General features: G+C 45.3%; 1 protein-coding gene across 5 annotated transcripts in view; it reads left to right on the top strand.

Moving 5' to 3' along the window:
* The window catches only part of LOC122536336 (disintegrin and metalloproteinase domain-containing protein 10-like), a 72,945-nt gene that overhangs the window by 8,017 nt on the left and 57,760 nt on the right, over positions 1-7,168 (top strand). The window contains exon 1 of one of the 5 annotated variants that reach the window (XM_043668637.1): positions 663-1,048. The exons of 1 other annotated variant lie outside the window; for it this stretch is intronic. The gene's annotated coding sequence lies outside the window, so the exon portion shown is untranslated. Of the gene's footprint in view, positions 1-662; positions 1,049-6,190; positions 6,608-7,168 lie in introns of those variants that run through there. 3 more of the 5 variants (XM_043668633.1, XM_043668636.1, XM_043668634.1) reach the window with 3 other exon arrangements.

Genomic DNA, 7,168 nt, shown 5'->3' with positions numbered 1-7,168 from the left:
CGTGGAGGGGCCCCTCGCGTGCTGAATCGCCCCTCTTCGACGATATCACGCGCTCGCCTTCTTTCATTTACCGACACGTATGGTTGTCGCTAAACATCGTGGCTACGTGAACAAGTATTCAATGATATAGCAAAAAAATTTCATTCATGTCTTGGCATCAAAAGATGACAAACGTTTTATCGTCGTTAATAAGTGACTTCATCTCTCAGATGCAGATTTAACAGACGATTGCAGCCATGTTTAAGAATCATTGGGACGGAGTGGTTTGAAATCAAGCTAAAGGTATTAGCGATAAGAAGAGATCTTAACGAAACCTGGTGAGAAATGACAGTCACATTGTTTCGTGTTGGCACCAACAATATAAAACGACGATCGTAACTCTTTAGTCGCCCTTCTGTTTCAGGAACACTCCTTTCCTTTGACCGACGGCTAAGGTCAAGTTACGCGGACGGTGGGAGTTGGAACACGGCGGTCAGGAGTGGGGCTCTGATGGAGGGGTTGATGGTACAACGTGCCACCATTGGAAAGCGTTGGTCCGCGTCCAGGCATGGAATCTCTGAAAAAGAAAGAGAACGCGCTATTAGGGGAATAAGAGGAGAGCTCGTAAGGCAGAAGGAGAGAGGGCGCAGCACAGCTGGGTCGAACGCGAGCGCGGTGGGAGAAGTCGTTGTCCTCGGAGTCTTCGTTCGCACGAGTCACGAGCGTTCCCGTCAGTGCGACGCGGTACGCGTCCCTGTTTGTCTCGTCGTGTTGGGTTGGTGTTGCGCGTTCTATTCCATCAACTTCTCTCCCTCTTTCTCTGTTGGATTACGCATTTCTCCGTTTGTATTGTCGACCGAAAGAGAGAGAGAGAGAGAGAGAAAGAGAGAAAACGACGGCACGCTACCGTGTGACACACGTGTGATACTGTGGGTAGTTAGTGTGGTGCGGCAGGGATGCGGTACAATGACCGTAAATGAATAATCGACGACCCAGCGAAAACCGGTCGGAAGGACGAGGATCACGGCGGAAAGGACGCCCGTGGCAGGACTCGAACCGCTGTGCATAGGTAGGTGTCAGATAGTATGCGAGAGCAGCGAGCACGCGCAATATTCTACGTGCGGGTTTCTCCTTTTCCTTCCCTCTTGGCATCTCCTTTTCCCTCTCTCGCTCCATCCTTCGATTTATCCCTCGGTCTCTCTGTTTCTCAGTTCGCGCGGTTAAGCACCGTGGCTTTTTTTCGTCGTGCATGTCTCTCTCTCTCTCACACACACACACACACACCTACACACGCACACATACATCGCTGTACGTACGTTGTACGTATGTACCTTTTCCCAGCACAATTCGCAACCTGTCGAAGAGAACGCGAGTCGGTAAACGATGCCAGATTTCCCTCGTGATCGCCGGAGTCAACGCGACGCCTCGTTTTATCACCTTGAAAACCAAGGAAACACGCGTCCCTATCAACCGTCGCACGTTTCATCCCTCGTTGTTTTGTACGTACGTACACGAGTGTGTTTACCTCGGATTGCACGCGCATGATGTGAGATTTAAATGTCACGTAAAACGCGTCCCCAGCGCCATCGGGACACCAAACGGAAGTGATTTCGGCGGATGCTGACTTTTCGAGGGTACGAACGCGAATTGACACGATATGCAGCTACGTATGTGTCATTTAACGCACCCCATTTTTTCCCCCCGGCGAGACGATTTAACGAACCACAGCCAAATACGTGAGGGAGAAGGATAACAATAGGATAGTCGAAGGAGTCGCGGTTATCTTTGCGAGAAGTTACGAAAGTTGCAGCGAGACTTTAATCGTCGTTTAATAAGAGAAGCGAGCGTTAAACGCGAGCATCGAGTATCGAGTGTTGGTGTATGTAACGAGCGTTGCATAAGCGACGCTTATCTACGTGAAAGTTATATTAAAATATAACTCGGGGAGTCCGTTAGCAGGTCGGAACCATTGTACATCGCGCACGGTGCTCTTAAGAAACTTGCTCGGCGAACACAAAAGGACGCGTTAAGACTAATTAACGTTATCAATCGGCCAAGTTTCCCGCGGAATCGCCCCAACCCCCGTGTAATTACAAACTATGTTTAGCCAATATCATTCCATCGATATTGCACAACAACACGCCTCGTTCCGATTCAGTTAATTCGACACGCCGTTTAAACAATACCGTGTATTAAACATAACGGTTAATCCATCAACATTCGCGCGTCGATCATCGAAAAAGTCATTTAAAGGCCAGCGCGTTGGTTAACGCGATGTTTCGCTTGCAATTCCTTTTTTTTCGATCAATCTCCGTTATTGAATTTCATTTTTTTTTTTTTTTTTTTAATATATTAGCCTGGAAATTCGAGGGATTTCTTTGATGTCTCTTTTTTTTACCATTTTTTTTTTCTTTTTTCTTTTTTCCTTTAATATCACGGTAGCAATTTAGTATTCGATATTAAATATTAAAATAATACTAAAATATTCGATCTAGACTAGCAATATAATATTAACGTTCAATCTCTATTAAACTGTACTAATTATTTCGAATGTCCGATCATGTTGCAGTTAATTCTCATAAAATATTTCTCAGTGAGTTGATAAGTTTCTCGTTTTTCGATCAAATTATTTTATCCGTCATTTCCAATGATATTCCCCGTTCGTACAGTTGCTAATCCTCGTCACTCCGCGCGATCCTTAATCGGCCCAATTGCTCCAAAATTGTTTCCTCGCTTGATCTCGTTTTCTCGAACCCCCGGTTCCCAACGACGCTCGATACTAATCACAATAGAAACTTGAAATTAATAATCCGGAAACTGGCTTGCCTCTCATCGACGCAATTTCCCCAGATGAACGTAACCCGTGGACCACCGCTAATCGCCTTAAGCCGGGTATTAATAATCCTCGCACGTTCGTGACTCGCCTCCTCTCCGTTTCCACATCCAGTCTACGTCGCATCCGAAATTTTCTGACAATTCGAGCTTCGTCCGAAAGCCTTCGGCCACTACGGCGACCTCGACGCGGTCGCCAACCCATTCTTTGGTAATTGTTTCGGAGGAGTTTCAGGCCGCCAGTTTCGTGCCGTTTCGCCTCGGTTCTGCCGACGAACGCTTAGGACATTACGCAAAACGTGTTTCGCCGTTCGGCGTGCGTTACGAGGTAACGGTTCGGCGAGCCGCGCTCGATGGAAAATTGTCCTGATGCTCGCCGACGCCATCCATCTCTACCATCGGTATTCGCGAATTTCTACACCCACGTCCAGTCTTTTACGCGCTTTTTCGATCGTTTTCGGCCTGTTTCGCTGTTGGATCACGCTCGCGGTACACACGGCGTGTGTTTGAAATGTTCGTCGAGCCTGGAATACCGGAAACGGACGAGCATTTCGAGTATTCCGTCGTTGATCCTCGTGCCGCGACTCGTGCATTTCATTTCAGCCGAGTCTTTCGAGGGTAACTCGACTTTTCGCTTGATATTTGTCCCCGTATGGAGAATGTCTCGAGGTATTTGTCAAATGGAGAAATGTGACAAGCAATGTATTTGTAATCTATAGACATTTGTGTGCTATCACGCATAAATTTGTTGAAATTTTCAGATTTAACCTCTTGCGCTTTGTCCCAAAGTTGTAATATTTTTTTTCAGTTTCGAGTATATAGTTTTGAGTTGATAGTTTTAAGTATATTTAAGACAAGCAAAATAACAAATTTATTACTTCTCAATAATATCTATCCAGTGATGTCGTGAACCGACGAGTTCAAAGAGAAAGCGACGAATTATTGTATACGGTTTGGTCGCTCGTTATGGTCCGCAATCAGTTGCCAGCGCAAGTGGTCAATTCGTTATATTAACGTTTGATACGTTGTTGGATCGGTCATGTTTAGAAATTGTTTGGTTGTTTCGTCACAACCGAACGAAAAGAGTCATCGAGTTAATTATTCTAAATTCACCGACGTCGTTTGTCCCCTCGTTGGATGGATCCCGGCCGAAATGCAGGGACAGTTATGTTGGGACAGGCTTACGTTTCGACCCGGTTCTTCCCGCGGATAAATCCGACACGTTAATTTAAAAGTTCGCCCCGGTAGAAATTTCATCTGGACGCCCCGGACGAGAGTGTTTCGAATAATGAGAAACGTTCCCTCGGTCGGTTTAATTCTGCTCCAAGAAAATTAACTGTACTCCCCGGAAACGCGGCGAGCGAAGAGACGTGGAGGGGAAACGAACGAGAAAAAGAAAGAAAGGGGGTGTGGGAGGGGGGGAAAGAAAATAAAAAGGACGCGAAGTGAAGCGTCAGCGTGCAATCAACTGCATCTGAAACCGTTTGAATCGCCATCGAATTTGTACAAGTGCCTTATAGATTAGAATGCATCTCGTGCATGATTCAACGCTTGACACTCTCGATAGTCTTCGAGAGTCTCGATACCACGTTCGTAAGAGTGTTCTCAACTCGCGGCCACGTTGGTTGCTTACCCTTATATGCAACGAAATGTACACACTTCCGATCAGTCGTCGACGTTAAACGAAGGTAACGACGTCTCGAAGGAAATAAAAAGTCGAGGCGAGCCGGGTTCGAATCGAACGATCGAAGGCTGAAAAGAGGCTCGTCAGAAACGTTTCGAGAGCTCCAAACATTTCCGGCAATCGATTCGCGTTCTCCATAGTCTCCGAAAACCTTCGAACTCGCTCCAAAGTTGAGATTCGGCCGGGCGATCGGTAGATGCGGCTCCGGTACGGGCGAAACCGTAGCCGGTTTACCGCTACGCCCGACACACATACTCGTTCCGTCCAATTGGAGCACGTTGGTCTCGCGTGTTCCCGCTAATAATGGCCAATTGGTATACGCTATCACGACCAGTTGCGTACGAATTGCAACTCGCTATTGAAAGTATTTGGCGCGGAATCGGACAAACATCGGTGAATGGATAAATTCGCGCGTCGTTTCATTGTCTTCTTTCTTAGAAGTTTGATGCCAGGCGAGGCGTTTTTCGCGCGATAGCTAGAGGACAGAGCTATCCGCGTACGTACGTGGGACGATTATCGTTCGCGAATCGTCGATGGAGAACGAGACGCGTTTATAGCTCGGTGCACGGCGCGGTATGCGCGAGAGACAATTTCGTAAATTGTTGCCGGAGAAACGCGATTCGAATTCCCTCTCGCGATCATGTTCTCCCCACCATTCTCTCTCTCTCTCTCTCTCTCTCTGTTGCAACGCGTATCTCCTCGTTTTTTGCGTTTTTCCCACCCACGCGAGGGAATTTGTTTCGGGCCAGCGTGTGTGCGCCGGAGAACGCCGATAAAGCGCGCGTTCTTTCGCGCTTGTGCAGCATACCGCGAAAAAAAATGCGGATGTTTGTAAATATTACGAGAGAGAGAGAGAGAGAGAGTAAGAGAGAAAAGTGATAAATCGTACGGTAGAGTGGGTCGGCTTGGTTACCTACGATCGCACGTCGATTCGCACGTTCGGTAGAAACGGAAAGCCGATTCGAGCGATGGTTACACGGTTATCTAGTTTCTCCGTTCTATTTTTCAACGCGTGTTTCAGCCTAGTTGCGCCTTAAAGATTCACGTAGACGAACGGCGCTCGTCTGCGAGGAAGATGAGGGTGAAAATGAAAAAAAAAAAAAGAGAAAAAGGAGTTACTCATTTCGGAACGTTAACCGTAGCAGTATCAAAAACGAAAGGTTCTAGTGTCTTCCTTTTCCGAACGGACAAAAATTATTATTTCAAGCGCGTAATCGAAAAGAATTGTGATAATTTTAATTTCGAACGTTGCGTGGAAAAAATTTCTCTCGATTCCTTCAAGACTACTAAACGCTAACCCATTGGGAAATCGAACGTGAAAGACCTATATTTGCATTTAAAGAGATTCGAAGCACAGAGAAATGACAGAATCTTGGAGTAAATAAATATCTTTATAAATAAATATTACATACTGTTGTATTTTTAGTACTTGAACAATTTTATTTTGAATAATATTGCTTTTTTTTCATATAAATTTTTACGCTTTGATCGTCGATAGTTCTAATGTTGATCAGATTGATAGAAAGATTTAACAAGTCTTGAAATTCCTACTTTATGTTTATGACACTATAATTGTTTATAATATTGTATACGATATATAAATCAGTTAATCCAATGTTAATAGAACGAAAGAAAGCAAGGTTCAGCGCGGAGAGAAACGGTTGCAAATTCAATAGTTATCGCGACGTTAGAAACATAAAAGAGAGAGTGAGAGAGAGAGAAAGAGAGAAAGCAAAAATCAACACGTTGGACATGAACGGGTGAACCATGACTATACTCTGGCCGTGATATCGTTTTCCCATGGCTCGCGCGGAAGTTTACCGCGACAACCGGCTGGACAGAGACGATTTTGCAGTGCGGTTGTGTCGTCGTCGAATCGGCTGCCAAACGTTTCGCCTAACGCCATTACCACGCATGGAAAACTCCCGCAAATATCGTATACCTTTCCAAGACTTCGAAATCGTCGCGCTTTGACCAAAATTTCGGGTCCTCTGTGTCCATCGCAGGAGGATAGCTAGCTGGAGGTTCTTTGAATAACTGCTCCGTATCGTTATTGCCACGCGGAATAGACTCTAGATCGTTATGAGATCGAGAAAATACGACACACGGAATGTAAATGTAGGTACGAGTGATTTTTTAGCAACTACTCTGCACTTTTCAATTACGATCGTTTGATTCTTCAGCGTTCTCTTTAAATTCTTAAATTATTTTATGATTCCACTGACAAATGGTACCTGTTTAAAACTTCTGTCAAAATTCACCATTGTTTACGTTGTATTTTACGCAATGTATAAAGTTTTTTTGGGAATTGACAGAAAATGGAAAATTGTGAAAAGGAAAAGCGAAGTTGATCATTGTAAATAGAATAGAGCCAGATTTCCAAGAAGTTACCTTCGAGTTACGAGACACTCTGTACAGTTTTACAAAGAGTTGCCTTCGAGAGGTATCGGTGAAAAAAGATTCGATGATCGCCGGCTGAAATATTCGTATTCATCGACTAGGTTGTTCGCGAAACTAATGGAGATACAAGGTCTAAGAACGTTGTAGCGAACGAGCCTGGCGAACGTTGACGATGATTTATCGCGCAAGTTGGCCATCGCGTCTCCCGGTTACCGGGCTGCACACAAACACACTCACACATACACACGCTTCCCGCGAGGAGATTTTTCAGCA

Source organism: Frieseomelitta varia, unplaced genomic scaffold, assembly GCF_011392965.1.
Source record: "Frieseomelitta varia isolate USP_RPSP 00005682 unplaced genomic scaffold, Fvar_1.2 scaffold_822, whole genome shotgun sequence".
Classification (NCBI taxonomy): Eukaryota; Metazoa; Arthropoda; class Insecta; order Hymenoptera; family Apidae; genus Frieseomelitta; species Frieseomelitta varia.
This window is presented reverse-complemented; position numbering and strand designations above follow the sequence as displayed.